The sequence below is a fragment of the Schistocerca serialis genome, chromosome 10 (assembly GCF_023864345.2).
Source record: "Schistocerca serialis cubense isolate TAMUIC-IGC-003099 chromosome 10, iqSchSeri2.2, whole genome shotgun sequence".
In the NCBI taxonomy this organism is placed as follows: Eukaryota; Metazoa; Arthropoda; class Insecta; order Orthoptera; family Acrididae; genus Schistocerca; species Schistocerca serialis.
Genome location: NC_064647.1, coordinates 72552950 through 72572669, shown reverse-complemented (window position 1 = coordinate 72572669; position 19720 = coordinate 72552950). Strand labels below are relative to the sequence as shown.

Below are 19720 nucleotides of genomic sequence, written 5' to 3'. Positions count from 1 at the left end.
CGCGTCCGTCTTACAGCTGTCGCCTGATGTATCTTCCATTTTAGCAGATGATACGCGCTCAGCTGATCGCGTTTATTTAGTGCCAGTGAGATGACGTCTAGTCATTTGAAGCTGTTTTTGGGGACAATCAACCCCCTTCTATAGTGGTTTTTTAAGCTTTCCGTTCCCATTTCTGCCTTTTCCTAAGTAATAGACTGGGCGCTAATGACCATAGCAGTTTTGCGCCCTAAAACCATAACAAGTGAAGACCTTACTTGTCTCTTTCTTGTGCCTATCTGTGACTTATCTCTACTATAAGGTGAGTAGCAACATCTTTTTCATAAAATTGTCAATCAACCATCCTGGATTTTGCATTGTTAAATACAGATCAGCAGCTCATTACCTCAAAAATACTTTCTAGCTCATCTTGATAAATGGTAGGAGTAGGCAAGAGGCATGTCAGTCTTTACAAAAGAAACATTATCTGCTCTGAAGTTGCCTACATGTTCCAATCTCGTGATTACAAATATTGTGTATGTGAAATCCATTTAGCCTGGAAAATTTCACACTGATCTTCTTGAAGACCACTTTGGAAAGCAGAGAATTGGCTGGGTCACATTGACATGTATCGATCAGGCTAATACTTTTAGCGCAGAAAAACTGATTTTCTACATTTTTGAAGATATTTAATAAATCTGTGATAGGTAGACCAACCAAAGTAAATTATTTCTGTGTTTCATAACCATAGAAGGGATACTCACTATTTTCTCACTGTTCTGCCTCTCCCTGTGAATCAGATTCTGACACTAATGGTGTAAGCAGCTACTTACCATTGATCATGTACCCCAGTGGCTGCAAGAAAACTGAAATGCAATGTGTGCTAGAATAGTCTAGTTTTCACAGAGTCATGAATTATGAGGAGTTTGTTAGGCATATGTGGTATGGAGATAGAAGTGGCCTACTTGACATAAGGCCATTTGTCATGTAGGCTACAGCTATATCACTTTTTCAAACTTGTTCATCTTTAATCTGAAAAACCCATATTGCAGGATTACAACCAAACACAAGCGCTGAGGGTTTGATATTGTGTATTTTGTCATCAAATTTTGAGCAGCCTAATTTGTGTGACAATCAAATGATTGAAAACATTCTGAAAATTATTCTATGGTGCAACAAATTTCTTACTGATGTAATAAAAAATACACACCAGGCATTCGGTCAAAAGGTAGCAAGAGGAAAAAGCTGGAAACTTTAAGAAAGTGACAATCCTTTTTAATATGCCTATTCCAGTAGCATTGCTACAGAACTGAAACACTTTCAGTATCAGTGCAGCAGACTGCGATGTGAAGTGTGGAAAGGACCAGTTTGCATGATTGGTTGTCTTATAGTACCGTGTTGTGAATAATTTTCTAGTTTTGACTTTACTCATTCATACATAAATACAACAACTCCAAAGACGAATACATCTTTGTTTTCTTCTTTGTTCCTATACCATTTGACTGATTGCGGTGAAGCTGAAAATCTTTAACACTTTGGGTCCTGAGCCGTTGCACACGGGTGTCTACCATAAAGACTGGCTGATTTTAACGTATTTTAAACTACTTCAACTCACGAAAGGTTTCAGTTATAGCAATAAAATTACTCTTATTGAAAAACGTAGACTTTCTTGTTTAAAACCATATATAATACCTTTCTCTTGCATTAATACATACTTTGGACAAGCATTATTATTATAACATTGTTTTTGAAAAAAGGAAAAATTTGTCAAAGGTATATTCATTGTATTTTCTAGAAGGAAATTTTTTTTATTTTACACAAAAATTGTAACTATGATGGATACAGTATGTCTCATCTACAGTAACCTCCTGTAACTATTTTAGGATGCAATTTTGCTCTTTGTGTGGTGAATTTTGAAGCACGGCATTTTGCACAATGCTACTTTATATTCACTACACTTGTAGCTTGTGTCTTTTTGCCACACTTTTCCAGTCAGTTTTTTCCTCTCAGAGAACACACTACACATTGTTTTTGTTTCTGTTTCTTACCTACTTCTGTCTCAATCTTGTCCAGGAAATGATTTCCAGTTGATAGTCCTGAGAGTCCAGATGGACCAGGTCGGGGTTAAAGACCTTAGCTTTGTGCAAGATCTGCACAGATAACTGTCATGAAGTGAGATATTGTGAGGCATTTTGCAGTAACTTTATTGTATAATATGCAGGAATTTACAATCGCAATTAGTATAACATGGAATGCCAACTTTTTCCACCACTTTGCCATGTCGACGCTACTGAGACTGCCTGGGAAAAAATCGCCGCTCACAAAACCCGACAAATAGAAAGGGAAGCACATCCTTCCACAGCATGCCCGCACCATCTAGTGACCAATACTCGAACTACAGTCCATGCAGCACCTCCAGACAAGCGGGAGCCGTAAGAACACACAAAGGAAGGAAGGGGAAGAACAAGAACATGCTCTCGTAAAATTACGGGCGCTGGACTTCCGGGCAGGCCGCGCAATCCCATATGTTTCGGGCGTTGGCACCTAAGTGTTAATGAGTTGAGCTCATGCCTTCAAAAGTTTGTCAGGATAACAATGTGAAGGTACATGGTGAAAGATGTCCTGGATGTGGTAAAGTTAGAATTTATTAAAGAACAAAAAAATGAAACGCCAATTATAACAGAAGCAAGGACTGACTATGTACGTGAGCAAAGCCGTGGTCAGTAAGGAGCATACAAATGAACAAAAAACATCATTCACTTTCCTTTATACATTTTTTGTTTCACTCTCTCATATGCAGGACTGCTTCAATGTGTTGCTCGAAGTAAGATGTGCAACGAGTGCTTTGTATTATATGTGATTATGAATAAGAGAAGACTTAATAGCAGCATTAAATATTTTTATTGAAGTGAAGTGAGTGAAGCTGGGAGGATTTCCTTCATCTTGAGAGGCACTGGTGTCCTTGGAGTCAACTGTCTGCATCTACAATTGAAATGAAATGTGAGAGGAAGTCCATGGTCCTATTTTGCAAGATAAACATAAGTATAAGAGCTTTCAGAAGATGACATAATAAAAATAAATAAATAAAAAAAAGAACGCAAGGTAAAGTGAAGGAAGACTAGCACAATTTCGTACACACAGATCATTTACTAATAATGCAATTGTACTATCTATTAACTTTCTACATTTATATTATTGTTATAATGAAACTGGTGAGATAAGTACCACTACTTCAGCCTACCAGTTGTAAGTAGGGTTTGTTAACTATTGTTATAGAAAGAGATTTCTGTGACAGTTATTACTCATAAAAACATTGTCAAAAGCTTTCTCTAAGTCTACAAATGCTAGAAACGTAGGTTTGCCTTTTCTTAATCTTTCTTCTAAGATAAGTCGTAAGGTCAGTATTGCCTCACGTGTTCCAACATTTCTACGGAATCCAAACTGATCTTCCCCGAGGTCGGCTTCTACCAGTTTTTCCATTCGTCTGTAAAGAATTCGCGTTAGTATTTTGCAGCTGTGACTTATTAAACTGATTGTTCAGTAATTTTCACATCTGTCAACACCTGCTTTGTTTGGGATTGGAATTATTATATTCTTCTTGAAGTCTGAGGGTATTTCGCCTGTCTCATACATCGTGCTCACCAGATGGTAGAGTTTTGTCATGACTGGCTCTCCCGAGGCCATCAGTAGTTCTAATGGAATGTTGTCTACTCCCGGGGCCTTGTTTCGACTCAGGTCTTTCAGTGGTCTATCAAACTCTTCACGCAATATCTTATCTCCCATTTCGTCTTCATCTACATCCTCTTCCATTTCCATAATACTGTCCTCAAGTACATCGCCCTTGTCTAAACCCTCTATATACTCCTTCCACCTTTCTGCCTTCCCTTCTTTGCTTAGAACTGGGTTTCCATCTGAGCTCTTGATGTTCATACAAGTGGTTCTCTTCTCTCCAAAGGTCTCTTTAATTTTCCTGTAGGCAGTATCTATCTTACCCCTAGTGAGACAAGCCTCTACATCCTTACATTTGTCCTCTAGCCATCCCTGCTTAGCCATTTTGCACTTCCTGTCGGTATCATTTTTAAGACGTTTGTATTCCTTTTTGCCTGCTTCATTTACTGCATTTTTATATTTTCTCCTTTCATCAATTAAATTCAATATTTCTTCTGTTATCCAAGGATTTCTACTAGCCCTCGTCTTTTTACCTACTTGATCGTCTGCTGCCTTCACTACTTCATCCCTCAGAGTTACCCATTCTTCTTCTACTGTATTTCTTTCCCCCATTCCTGTCAATTGTTCCCTTATGCTCTCCCTGAAACTCTCTACAACCTCTGGTTCTTTCAGTTTATCTAGGTCCCATATCCTTAAATTCCCACCTTTTTGCAGTTTCTTCAGATTCAATCTGCAGATCATAACCAATAGATTGTGGTCAGAATCCACATCTGCCCATGGAAATGTCTTACAATTTAAAACCTGGTTCCTAAATCTCTGTCTTACCATTATATAATCTATCTGATACCTTTTAGTATCTCCAGGATTCTTCCAGGTATACAACCTTCTTTTATGATTCTTGAACCAAGTGTTAGCTATGGTTAAGTTATGCTCTGTGCAAAATTCTACAAGACGGCTTCCTCTTTCATTTCTTACCCCCAATCCATATTCACCTACTATGTTTCCTTCTCTCCCTTTTCCTACTGACGAATTCCAGTCACCCATGACTATTACATTTTCGTCTCCCTTCACTACCTGAATAATTTCTTTTATCTCGTCATACATTTCATCTATTTCTTCATCGTCTGCAGAGCTAGTTGGCATATAAACTTGTACTACTGTAGTAGGCATGGGCTTTGTGTCTATCTTGGCCACAATAATGCATTCACTATGCTATTTGTAGTAGCTAACCCGCACTCCTATTATTTTATTCATTATTAAACCTACTCCTGCATTTGAAGCGTATATTATAAAAAAAAGTATAATTTAACTGAATGATTTTCACATATTCATTATTTTGAATCTGAATAGTATGCATTGTTTTATTGTTGGTTAGTGTTTATAAAGTAGATGTTACGCCATTTCGAAATCGGACAGTCAGCTAGAAACCAAGCTTTATTTTCGGATATCTTAAGCTTCATGCTATTGTTTGTCAAAAAGATTTCGACACTCTTGAAAGTGTTTCATGAAGTGGTATGTTGTGTTTCAGTACCTGTGCCAAGCCCGAATCTCGTCCGACACAGAGCGGTATGAAACATCACTGTTTCAATACAATCAGTCCATTCCAAGCACAGGTGGACTGAAACAGCCTTATTTTGAAACAACGATACAGTATCTGTGTTTGGCTCGAGATCAAATCTGGTCCGAGACAGAGGCGGAATGAAACACCACTGTTTCGAAACAGTGAACCACAGTGAGATCGAATCTGGTCCGAGACAGGGGCGGAATGAAACACTACTGTTTCGAAACAGTGAACCACAGCCGTTCCGAAACACTGAAACAGTTCCACGTATCGATACACTGTATCGAAACATAGAAACAGTGGCCAAGTCTACGCAGTTCTATTCTTGCTGTATCATGTGTAGTTGCTGTTTGAGTGTTTGATAATCGAACATTTGTAATGGCTGACGGTAAGCGTTTGCAGTTAGTATTTTACAAATAGTTTAGACGACAGAGTCTGTTGAGTGATGAAGAATGCATTGCTAGTCGATTTAAGTAGCATGCATCTGGTATTTTACGTTGTGACATATTTCCCTGCACAGTACGTTAGCTGTAAAGTGGCATAGGTAAACACGTGGTTTATTTCCGATTTAGGATCGTGGTAGAATTCTAGCATTACTACTTCCATATGTTCAGGACCGAAAGAGTTTAAGCACGATGCGGAACAGAAGTGTTACCCAGTGAAATAAAGATCGAGAAAATGGTTTCCGTTTCGTATGCAGTTTAATATGAATAGCGGGAGCCATTTTACATGTACTGCCTTTCCACGTGTTCGCCATGTTGAATCTGTAATATGGTTTTCATTCAAAATCGGGCCACCGGAAACAGGTTTAAGGCTACACTATCCTACCTAAATTTCATGCTTAAGTTTAGAACGTCTACTTCTGCTGTAGATATGCTCCACGTGTTACATATTTACTTGGCTATGCCACTCTATCCTTTCTTCATACCAGATAGAATTTCGTTACCAAATTATTCATACAGTATAATCGGTAGATGATTTTGCAAAGAGAAGGCATTTTGTTCCATATACTAAAGCTTGCTTCGGTTTTCTGCTGTAACCATACTGAGAACTTTCAAAAAGTTCACGTTAGCCAGGAAAAATTTGAAAATATTATCGGTTATAATCCATGGAGGAAAAAATGAAACCAAATACATATGATGCGCAGTAAAATGAACTCAACTATTCCTTTGAAAGCATTTCGGAACAAATCAGAAAAAAGTGCTCTATGTAGTGTTACTAGATTTAATGTAAAAATATATGGCCATCGCAGTAAATTAATTGCCACATACTTGAGAACACGTCATAACTGATACAGTTTTTAATCTCTTGGAATTTTGCAAAATGATGTAAGAATTGTTATTTAAAATACATTGTTCGAGGTCTCACTGAAAATTAATGTTCTTCTTTTCTTTCTCTCCAGACAATGACTGCCCGTGCTGTAATCTACCCGAATGGCTGGAGATCTTTGTGCGGTACAGTATGCTTACCTTAGATTTGGCTTTAAATGTGTAGCAAATGAACAGGTACCTGTTCTTGAGTCCAACCAACAGTACTGGACCTCTGATTTGAGGTGTGATATAACATGGCATGTGACATCTACATGCAGAAGCAGAACAGTCCATTTAACTGTCTTTGCTTATCTAGCAAATGACGTGGTTCAATGGTATAGTCTTCGAAGTGCCTTTTGTTTTAGAGGATGTTGTGACACAGTGTACTGAAACCAGAGTTCTACATTAGGTTGGATGAATTATCAGTTAACCTATTTTGTTCCTTTTCCTCTTTTAGTGGAGACAATAATGTCACCTAGTCTGAGGTATTGGCTATGTCAGGAGGTTGCTTGAGTTGATATTCCAGATCCAAACAATGGAATTAATGATATTACCTGTTATTATATTTATTTGTAGTGTCATTTGTGTAAGCGACAGGCTTGTATGTGGAATGAGTCACAGCTTCCTGTAAGTACTGGTGCATATATAACTGTAACATTAAGATGCTATGAGTCTGATGAGTAGTGTATAGAAACAGTAGGATATTCAGCAGTATTTTTTGTTTACCACAGACAGTTGATAGGGATATTTCATAGTGTGTAGAATTTGAACATTACAATTTTTTTTTTTTTGTACTGGGGAAAGTATAGATCTTTTCATACTGTAAAGTGATATTGGGCAATACTTCCTTAAATCAGCCTTTAGCAAGGATGTATATTTCTTATGTCCTTGGTACAACCTGGCATGTGAGATGTTAGCATCTTGCACCAGAATATTGTGCTGTAACATATTCGATGAAACAGGCCGACATCAAGATGCTGCAGCTACCAAAATGGGGGATCACTGTGTTACAGCAATTTGTTTCTGGAGAACATTAAGTTACTTGATGTTAATAGTGGAATATTATTTTAGTGTAACATACATAGGAACTGTTACCTCTTAAGTTAGTTTAGGAGGTACTAGAATTTTTTTTACACTCTGTGTCAAAATCTAAATTACTCTGCCACCAAGCCACCCTAAATCTGTGTCAGCTCAAATGGAGCCACTTGTGGTATGTACGGAGAATGAAGGTACAGTGTCCTATTTTTGCTTTGGGAGTGTGTTTGTGCTATGAAATGGTGAATTTATATTTGTCTGCTTCCATTCTCCATCTGTTAGTTACTGTTTTCCATGTTTTGTGTGTTGTCTTTCTGTAGTATATTAATGCAGTATTGGTTGTGCTGTTGAACCTCAGTGCAGTTAATCCGAGTGTGACTATTGTGAAAGCAGAATACTAGTGTTTTTCATATAGAGATCAATGTACATTGTGGACCTGGTGCACTAATTCACAATCTGCATTGACTTTGTGGATAAAATGCAAAACCAAAGCATTGATATTGTGGATAGTGCATTCATAGATTCTGCCCATGATGGAAAACTGCATCCCTGCTTCTCAGTTGATCCCAGTATTTTACCATGAGTTGTTCGTGTTGTGTTTGAAGTAGGAGCTTTGAAAAGTTTTCTCCAATCCATGTGATGCATAAATATGGAAATACGGAAGCGTCCGATCCCGCCCATCTGCTTTGACCCATGACGTCACAAATATGGCAGAAACAAAAACAAACACACACACACTTCCAACAAGAAGCCTAATGACACTAACGGACAAGCGCGGGAAATGGGGTGTTTTGGGTGGGGGGCAAACTAAATTTAAACAAATTTAGGCACGTTGGGTAGCTACAACGTGTAAGTGAAGACAGCCATGCATGAATACCCACCCACCTCCCCAGGGGTCGTAACCAGTGCAACCTATAGAAGATAAAGGTGCTTCAGTAGCTGATTAGTGTTTTTTGTCTTTTTGAGAAAAAAAAATCTCACGGGATAGAACGAACAGATCAGAAAGATAAATATAATAAACTAAAACAGAAATTGGAGGAAACAGGTAATTAAAATAGGTAATAAGTGTTTTTAAATTAAAAAAAAAAAATCTCATGAGATAGAACGAACAGATCAGAAAAGTAAATAAAATAAGATAAAACAGAACTGGAGACAGCCACACTCTAACCAAACTCCGCGCCATCATGACGTCGCACATGTCAGCACCCTTACGTCACGGGTCAAAGCAGACGCGTGGGATCGGACGCTTCTGTCGACCCATAAAAATAATTAATTTTGCTATATCCCAGGGCTTAATTATGCCGGGTATGTCACATTTAAGCATTTACCTTGAGCTTAAATCATGCTTTCTGTGCCCAGCTTCACTTGAAAATAAATTTTGGGGAAGGATTGTTCCTTGACAGACGACAGTATTTTTCTCTTTCATCCGAACGTGGTCTAGCGAAATTTAGTCATCAGGAATTTCATTTCCATAATACCACATATTGTTCATGTATACGCCTGAAGTGAAGTGCAGTTGGTCTGTAGTTTCTGGCATCCACATTTCCATGACTCCATGAACTACTAACACACATTCTGTATGTGAAATGTTCAGATTGTCTGCTTTCTCGTTTAATGTTCATGTACGATTAAAACAAGGTGGAGCTGTTGAATATTTCATAAACAGTGACACTATGTATGTTTGGCTATAATTTCATATGCATGACAGGGTGGTAACTATATAAATGGCAATGATAAAAGTGCATAAGCTGCACTCGCAACAAAGCAGTTACGTGGATGACAGTAAATGCAGTTACAGGAGTAAAGAGAATCCACTGATACGGAAACATCAATGAAACGTGCATGTTGGTGGTGTTTGTCTTGGATTTTGATCATTTCAATTGTATTGTGGATATTAAGTGATTTGTGTAAGGTACATACCATACTATTGTTCTAAGCATTTTGAGTGCTGGGAAGGCAACTTGCCGTGGGGGGAAAAGACTGGATGCTGCTTTTCCTTGTAATTTTACACTTCATTAGAGCTACCTTCCCATAGCTAATGTAGTGGTGTAGAAAATTGAATAAACCTTTAATATGCAATGAGCTATTTCTGACTTACCAGCAGAACTTTCCTGTATATTCGTGACACTTCAGTTTAATGCATCTACCATTTTTTTTATTATTTTCTTTTTTTAATTGCTCACTAAATCTACAGAACTGCAGCTGCATGGTACCACTTCTTAAACTGGGATTTCCTTAAACTGAGTTGTCGGATTTTGCTACAAAATTTCTCTTTCCGTTGCTGCACTGAAAAAACCTGCTTTGACAGTTAACATTGTTTTTGCAGTGTGCAGACCAGACAATCTATTCTGCACAGCAGGCTGGAAGCTGTACGTCCAGGATGTACTGCTGAGGGCTTGGTGGAAGTCAGGTATGGTTTGTGCAATAGACTGATTTATTAAGCTTATTTCTGATGCTTTGTTTCATATTTGCCTGATTGGCAGTGCTAATTATATTATGTGGCAACATAAAATTATTTTCATTATGAGATAACTATTAAACACTGAAATTGTGAAATAAGAAAAGCTTTGTTATTATGGGTAAGTTTATTGCAATGGCGACAGTGAGTGATACATATACTTAGATAAGAAAACCTGTTTCTACTCATGGAGGTAATTCTTTAGTGTTCGTGTATTGTTCAATCACTCATGAAACTGAGCTCTTAGCTGCGGAGTATACAGTCAGAACTCTTCAGTTCCAAAACAAGTGCTTCATTGTCCCTCTGTTAAATTGCCAGTTACAACCTCCAGGTGTTTTGGTACTTCCCAAAAGTGCTGTACTGTAAGGAAGGCAATGTTCACTGTATTCTACTTGCACTGGATTCTGGGAAGTTGGCATCTCCTAGTGGTCTACTTGATCTATGTAACAACAATATTACATTAAGAGAAATGTCACAAAGTGCTGGTTAGGGTGTTTCGATAAAAAGGCAGGAAACAGTCAACACTAGCTTCTCTTGTCAAAGACACCGATTTTAGCTCTAGCCCCTGATAATTTACTTTCTTCAGTGGTATGCAAAAGTGAAGATTGGTACGATTGTAACAGAATTATCTTTGTGATTAGTCTGTTGGGGTATATTTAGAAAATTGTAGCTTTGTGTCGTACCAGTGTGCATAAGGGTTTACATTTTTATAATCTTGTCGTAGGTTTGATGTTGGATATTCCAGTAGATGGGACTGTCTTTCAGAAGAGGATTTGTAATTGGTGCATTTGCCATGTGTGAAGGGCACTGAAAACTATTGAAGTTGGCTGTACAAAGCTACTTACCCGTTTGTTTTACATGCTCATGTAATGTGGGTATACATTTGTTGTTTAGGTGTAAAAATCCTTTCTGATATTTCTCAATGTGTGAGTTTCCAAAACTGACCATACAATTGGGCATACAGATGACCCGATATTTATGATGTATGGTATGCCAATGTTTAAATGAATTTAAAATAGTTTTTATTCGCTTTTGTTGGCATTTGTTGATGTACTAGATATCAGCCAGGGTGCCACTTGGGTGGTGTGGTGTAGGTCAGTTCTCTCACCCCCTCATCTTCCCTTAAGTTCTGATAAACAGAGGGAAGACTTTGGGGTAGCCTGACTTGACTTTGATTCTAAGCTCACAGCATTGGCACAGTATTCTTTCTGCTACAAGTGCTGTTTGGGTAACATTGGATGAAGTAATGACATTCAAATCCACACCTGTCCTTCAGAGTATTCATGTGGCAATATTGTGCCTAATTTGTGCTGTTTCTGGCATGGTTTCGCAATTTTAGTGCTACACAGTAACCAGCATTTGGTTGTGTCATTATTGTGTGGAAGTGTCTGCAAAGAGAGCAGTGATTTGTGTTGGTTACTATCCCCCCCATGAACCATGGACCTTGCCGTTGGTGGGGAGGCTTGCGTGCCTCAGCGATACAGATAGCCGTACCGTAGGTGTAACCACAACGGAGGGGTATCTGTTGAGAGGCCAGACAAACGTGTGGTTCCTGAAGAGGGGCAGCAGCCTTTTCAGTAGTTGCAAGGGCAACAGTCTGGATGATTGACTGATCTGGCCTTGTAACAATAACCAAAACGGCCTTGCTGTGCTGGTACTGCGAACGGCTGAAAGCAAGGGGAAACTACAGCCGTAATTTTTCCCGAGGGCATGCAGCTTTACTGTATGATTACATGATGATGGCGTCCTCTTGGGTAAAATATTCCGGAGGTAAAATAGTCCCCCATTCGGATCTCCGGGCGGGGACTACTCAAGAGGATGTCGTTATCAGGAGAAAGAAAACTGGCGTTCTACGGATCGTAGCGTGGAATGTCAGATCCCTTAATCGGGCAGGTAGGATAGAAACTTTAAAAAGGGAAATGGATAGGTTGAAGTTAGATATAGTGGGAATTAGTGAATTTCGGTGGCAGGAGGAACAAGACTTCTGGTCAGGTGACTACAGGGTTATAACACAAAATCAAATAGGGGTAATGCAGGAGTAGGTTTAATAATGAATAGGAAAATAGGAATGCGGGTAAGCTACTACAAACAGCATAGTGAACACATTATTGTGGCCAAGATAGATACCAAGCCCACACCTACTACAGTAGTACAAGTTTATATGCCAACTAGCTCTGCAGATGACGAAGAAATTGAAGAAATGTATTATGAAATAAAAGAAATCATTCAGATTGTGAAGGGAGACGAAAATTTAATAGTCATGGGTGACTGGAATTAGAGTGTAGGAAAAGGGAGAGAAGGAAACATAGTAGGTGAATATGGATTGGGGGACAGAAATGAAAGAGGAAGCCGCCTGGTAGAATTTTGCACAGAGCACAACATAATCATAACTAACACTTGGTTTAAGAATCATGAAAGAAGGTTGTATACATGGAAGAACCCTGGAGATACTAAAAGGTATCAGATAGATTATATAATGGTAAGACAGAGATTTAGGAACCAGGTTTTAAATTGTAAGACATTTCCAGTGGCAGATGTGGACTCTGACCACAATCTATTGGTTATGACCTGTAGATTAAAACTGAAGAAACTGCAAAAAGGTGGGAATTTAAGGAGATGGCACCTGGATAAACTAAAAGAACCAGAGGTTGTACAGAGATTCAGGGAGAGCATAAGGGAGTAATTGACAGGAATGGGGGAAATAAATACGGTAGAAGAAGAATGGGTAGCTTTGAGGGATGAAGTAGTGAAGGCAGCAGAGGATCAAGTAGGTAAAAAGATGAGGGCTAGTAGAAATCCTTGGGTAACAGAAGAAATATTGAATTTAATTGATGAAAGGAGAAAATATAAAAATGCAGTAAGTGAAACAGGCAAAAAGGAATACAAACGTCTGAAAAATGAGATCGACAGGAAGTGCAAAATTGCTAAGCAGGGATGGCTAGAGGACAAATGTAAGGATGTAGAGGCCTATCTCACTAGGGGTAAGATAGATACCACCTACAGGAAAATTAAAGAGACCTTTGGAGATAAGAGAATGACTTGTATGAATATCAAGAGCTCAGATGGAAACCCAGTTCTAAGCAAAGAAGGGAAAGCAGAAAGGTGGAAGGAGTATATAGAGGGTCTATACAAGGGCGATGTACTTGAGGACAATATTATGGAAATGGAAGAGGATGTAGATGAAGATGAAATGGGAGACACGATACTGCGTGAAGAGTGTGACAGAGCACTGAAAGACCTGAGTCGAAACAAGGCCCCCGGAGTAGACAATATTCCATTGGAACTACTGACGGCCGTGGGAGAGCCAGTCCTGACAAAACTCTACCACCTGTTGAGCAAGATGTATGAAACAGGTGAAATACCCTCAGACTTCAAGAAGAATATAATAATTCCAATCCCAAAGAAAGCAGGTGTTGACAGATGTGAAAATTACCGAACTCTCAGCTTAATAAGTCACAGCTGCAAAATACTAACGCGAATTCTTTACAGACAAATGGAAAAACTCTCTTTCAAATTCTAAAGGTGGCAGGGGTAAAATACAGGGAGCGAAAGGCTATTTACAATTTGTACAGAAACCAGATGGCAGTTATAAGAGTCGAGGGACATGAAAGGGAAGCAGTGGTTGGGAAGGGCGTAAGACAGGGTTGTAGCCTCTCCCCGATGTTGTTCAATCTGTATATTGAGCAAGCAGTAAAGGAAACAAAAGAAAAATTCGGAGTAGGTATTAAAATTCATGGAGAAGAAATAAAAACTTTGAGGTTCGCCGATGACATTGTAATTCTGTCAGAGACAGCAAAGGACTTGGAAGAGCAGTTGAATGGAATGGACAGTGTCTTGAAAGGAGGATATAAGATGAACATCAACAAAAGTAAAACAAGGATAATGGAATGTAGTCTAATTAAGTCGGGTGATGCTGAGGGAATTAGATTAGGAAATGAGGCACTTAAAGTAGTAAAGGAGTTTTGCTATTTGGGGAGCAAAATAACTGATGACGGTCGAAGTAGAGAGGATATAAAATGTAGGCTGGCAATGGCAAGGAAAGCGTTTCTGAAGAAGAGAAATTTGTTAACATCCAGTATTGATTTAAGTGTCAGGAAGTTATTTCTGAAAGTATTTGTATGGAGTGTAGCCATGTATGGAAGTGAAACATGGACGATAAATAGTTTGGACAAGAAGAGAATAGAAGCTTTCGAAATGTGGTGCTACAGAAGAATGCTGAAGATTAGATGGGTAGATCACATAACTAATGAGGAAGTATTGAATAGGATTGGGGAGAAGAGAAGTTTGTGGCACAACTTGACCAGAAGAAGGGATCGGTTGGTAGGACATGTTCTGAGGCATCAAGGGATCACCAATTTAGTATTGGAGGGCAGCATGGAGGGTAAAAATCGTAGAGGGAGACCAAGAGATGAATACACTAAGCAGATTCAGAAGGATGTAGGTTGCAGTAGGTACTGGGAGATGAAAAAGCTTGCACAGGATAGAGTAGCATGGAGAGCTGCATCAAACCAGTCTCAGGACTGAAGACCACACAGTATTGCTATTTCGTTTGAGAGGTAGTCACATATGAGGGATATGAATTTTTTCACAGGCTTCAAGATAATGACAGAAGGGGTGAAATAGTATTGGAACAACAGACTGAGTCACCCAAAGCATGTGGTGTTCCACTACAAATCATACTGAGAAGCTTTGCAGAAGTGCAGGCAATGGAATGCTGTGGTCAATAAGTGGTTTCTGTCTTCAGAAGATACTAATGAAGAACTGTCACTTACTTGGACGATTTCCAACAGTACATCTTTCATTCTGCTGATTCAAATTTTATGACTACAGCTTGTTTTCCGAGGCAAAAGGTGGCACATGTTTCAGTACAGTAACACTGGTACAGAAAGTGCAAGGCTAGAAAGGTTAGTTTTGATGGAGAGTTTCTGATGTTGTAGTAGCTAGAGCTAGTTTTCAGAAAAGACAAAACATGAAGGAAGATCTTCACTTTGGCTCAATCAATAAGGTGATGCCAGAAAACACATTCGAAAGGATTCAGAAGGTAATGGCAGGATGAAAGCACTGCCTGGCAAAGAAAACTTCAGTGGGATAATCTGAATATCACTTTAGGCTAATACTTGCATCCTGCAAATCCAGTTATCAGGAAGGGAATGGTGATGTATAGGAACATGGGTTTTGAAATTTGTGGTTCATAATAGTTTTGTGTTATTACGGATAACAACAGTTATCATCCACAAAAACAGTAGAAACTTCCTAAAGGATAATTAAAAAGTAAATGGTACTAACCCATTAGCATTCAATTTATTATTGACATTTATTCTTAATTTCTGGAAAACAGTAGCCTGGTGACTCAATTTATGGAAATATGAGTAAATTTAATTTACTTAAGGCATAAAAGAAAAAAAATTGGGCCATTTTCATTTGAGAATGTTGAGTGCTTGGCAGTTATCACCTTACACTGCTTTGTAGGAAAATGGGTAGTAAAAGGAATTTGATAATAATAAACTGAAAACATTTCACTGTTATTGTTTATTTTACAATAACTGTTTGTGCTCTTAATCCTCGTACTTACATCGGCAAACTTCATTTTATGGAGTCATTCAGTGTCTTTTATGTTTATTATGTAAATTGAAGGAGAGGGAAGAAAGGGAGGGAAAGGAATATTGACATGTGCTGCATCAGGACCCTGCTCGGCATCAATGCCAATGAGTGAATATGAGTGCTGGCCTGAGATTCAAAGTTGGGAACCGCAGCGCCACCCAGACACAATGTTTATCGCAGCTATCTTGGCACGCCTCTTCCTACCTTGTGGCACCTGTCTACAGTCCCTGTTCATTTCCTCCATGCTCACTACTTTCCGATTCCCAAAGGAGATCGGACACTTAGTCAGGTGGATCTATTGGCCATTGAGGCAAATCAGTTATGACTGTGCGGTGTGTTCTTTTGAACATGTCTGAAGGAATAGACACTGTGGATTTGTGTAATTTTATATTTGTATTGGTTGGTGTGCTACGTACTGAGCGTAGAGTGATGCTGTCTGATAACTCTTAATTTAGTTTCATTCCTATTGTGGTCTGCACAATTGAGGGTGTTAACAATGAATGATCCCACGTATGTAATGGTTTGTTACTGTCCAATTTTGTGTGACCCTCAGCATAGATATTTTTCCAAATCATGGAATTGCTTGTTTAGACAAAAAATCAGCTGATTTTGGATAAAAGGAATTGTTGGATGTTGGTTAGCTTGAGTGAATGATCTTACATGTTACGGATACCACAAAATATGTGTATGGCAAAAAGGCATTTCATTGCAGCTGTTCCTCAAGGTCCCATATCAAAGGTAATACTTCTGTCCATCCTTCTCTGTTGAAGTACTGCTTATTCAAGTCCAAGAACTAAGGACACAGCTTCATGCTCGGAAATGATTACAGCTATCTTATCAGCATAATGAATGGTGCAAGAACTGTCTACATATAATCTGAAGTTGTATTTGTCTATATCCATGCATCAACCATGTATCTATTTTTATAACTTCCTGTATCTGTCCAACTGTTGAAATCCTATGGCATGTGAGACAATGGTGTGAATTGCTATTATATTTATGTTGACTTTGCTATCTTTGTTTCCCTATTACAGATGTAAGTAGTTACTTGATTGTATGTTAAAATATGTTCATTTCATCAATTTGGTTGTAATGATGCTTTCTAATGTAACACAAATATTTCAATTTCAGTGCAAGAGAAAGAAAAAAACATGTCCTGAATCCAGAGGCGCCAATTTTCGTGAGGTACAGTATACTCATGTTTGATATAATTAAATCTCTTCTTGTCCACCTATTACTCATACTTGATGCTGTGCTACTCTTCAAATGTAATTGTAGTGTCAACTGCCAAATAGAGTTTGTCTCAAATTAATATCAGCAACTTTTATGTCTTTACAGTGCACTCAGCGAGACAGATGGACATCCAGTGGACCTTTATCCAGTGTCAAACTTAAATCCATGGGCACCAGTTTTCCACGGGTGGAGTATAATTGTGTTCAATGCATCATTGATAGTTGCTCGTCAAACAGTACCCCTATTCTTTCAGTAAAATAACTGAACCATAAAGTGACATTTCAAGTTGGGTACTGATCATTCAGACATTGAGACTCAGGATGAGGTGTAAATGTGAAAGACAATTTTAACAAGCAACCCATACTTCAGAAGTGGGACACAAGGTACAAAAGGAGACAGTTATGACAGGCTAGTCAGTGACTCGCAGATGTTACTATACTGCTGAGGTTGCAGCTTGCTGGGCACAGTCGATACATGACCATTATTGTTGGTGTGTGTGCATGTACAACTGAGAGCTTAGAACCTGAGAAACAAAGGGGCAGTTTTTTCATTCTGCCGCACTGTTGTAAACCTGTACTGAGGGTAGTGGGACTGTCAACACATCGCTGGTCGCTGAAAATACCCATATTAGTCTTGCTTGTTATGTAGCTGTTTAACTGAACAAATAGTTGCTGCTTCTCCTTTGTACCTTCATACCTCCAATTCCGCTCCATCACAGTTAGACAGTGTTCGTGACTGATCTGTATGAGATACCAGTGGGATTCATAAATTTAGTATGCATTACCTCTATGCACTTCATTAATAATTTCTTACCTACACTGCATGGTGATGTTACATTAATGTATCATGTACAATGTTTCTCGTGTCATATGAAAAGTCTATAATCATCATCAACATGAATGAGTTAATGCATGGGAGACATTAGAATTCAGTAAATTGCTCTGTTTTCAAATAATATTTGTTAAGACTACAACTGATGAGAGGTTGCCAGTTTTATCAAAATATCGTGAGATAAAACATGTACTAAAAGTGTCTGATCATTCTTAAAATGGGTCCTGCTGTCAATTATGCAGTATGAGAGGATACACAGGGTGGCCAAAATATATCCTCCAAATTCAAATGGCACAGAATAATCACCCAAACATATTAGTTCTATCTTTTCCACATGTTACACATATCAAAAATTCCAGTCTGTAATTTGCTTCAGCCATATCCTGTCACCCAGGATGATGGAATTATATAAAAAGTTTATTTATTTATTTGAAAGATAAGGTATAGTTATTGGTAGTTCCTGATTTGATGGCAGTTGAAGTAACAAGTGCAATGTTGCAGGTAAATGGTGGCCTCTGTCAGTGTAAAATGGAATTTGGATTCTCCACCCACACTGAAGCAGAGAGGATGTGGATGAATCTCTGTCATGAGGGATTTTTGCCACATTCTCTAGTGCGCATGTGAAAGGAAAGTACTGACGAAGGATGTTCATCCTGAACACATAAGGTAAGAATTAAATCAATATGACCTTGATTTTTGTGCACAATTAGTATTATCATTTTTCTTTCAAATAATGATACTTGACACATCATGAGTGAATGTAGTTCAGAATTACAGTTACATGCATATATAAAGAAAATAAGTGATTCTCTGTATGTTACATAATGATTAGCTTCCAGGTACTGTTACCCACTGGATTAAAGATTTTCTTTGAAAACAACCATATTTTGTTTCATCTGTACGTACAATGGCAGATTACTGTGTAGGAAGCACATTGCGTTCATGGATTCTGTCGGTCAATTTTAGCATGTTTGCTTTAGTGTGATTACAATTTTCCCTTCTGTTAAAATCATAAGCATGTGGTTAATACTGCATCACTCTTAGTTTTTACATACATATTGGTTTCCTTAAAGTGCAGTGATCATACTGTTCAGTCTTTAGTGAACTTGCACTTAGGTTGTTGGTGGCGTTAGCATTGTGTACTGATGACGGTAACAACTCTCTTGATAAACAGTGAGAACTGAATCTGATGGATCAGGAGTCAGTTGTCAATAGCCAACCTGAATGCTCATACCTATATTTAATAGTTTGTCAGTAAAGTTAACTGGTTTTTGTTCCAGTAGATTAGAATTTGACTAAGTTGTTAGAATTTGAGGCAAAATCAGAAATAAGAAGTGGCAGTACGTTATTGCAATGATGAACATCTCTCTCCAGCTGCACTATATGTCAAGCTATTAGAACTCTCACATATTCTTGTTGACTTGTTGGCACTCGGTAACTCAACCAGAGTGTTACATTCAAACGTAACATAGGCCTCAGGCTACGCTACTGGTCAGTTTGTCAGCACTTTCTTCTTAACAAAGTACATGAAACATTAACCAAATCTGCAATTCCTAATAACCAGATGAGCAAAAATTACTCTGGTGCTCTGCATATCAAAAAGAAATGTAATTAATTTGTGTGTTCCACTGAAGGAATCCATTCTCATTGGCTCTTGAATACAATCACCTGTTTGGCTGTGACCAACATTCACAATTTGCCAACATCTGCGCACAATGCGGGAGCTGCTGTCACTGAAAGTGCCCTTTAGCCTTAACGTTTAGTTCCTTAAATCTATGCCTTTGAGTATATTTAAAAAGTCATATTTTAGTATATCTTACAGCTTTATTTTTTAACTTCACGTATGTTTGTATGAGTGTATTTGCAGAACTTCCACAGGCCACGATACCATAAAATAGTTGTGAATTAAGTAGCCCATGGTACGCTGTTAGTAGCGTCCATGTGTATGATGTAGTGACATTTTGTCATCAGAAATTTTGTTGAACTCAATTCACGGCAGATGTTATTTATTATTGTCCCATCTCGAGTACATATCCATACCACATC

At 38.4% G+C, this 19720-nt stretch overlaps 1 long non-coding RNA gene across 1 annotated transcript in view; it reads left to right on the top strand.

Annotated features, from left to right (window-relative positions):
* Positions 1-19720, top strand: part of LOC126424984 (uncharacterized) — a 54618-nt gene that overhangs the window by 22445 nt on the left and 12453 nt on the right. Inside the window, exons 4-8 of the long non-coding RNA XR_007576240.1 lie at positions 6609-6660; positions 9878-9961; positions 16742-16795; positions 16949-17029; positions 18176-18340. This is a non-coding gene — a long non-coding RNA (uncharacterized LOC126424984). The remainder of the gene's footprint in view (positions 1-6608; positions 6661-9877; positions 9962-16741; positions 16796-16948; positions 17030-18175; positions 18341-19720) is intronic.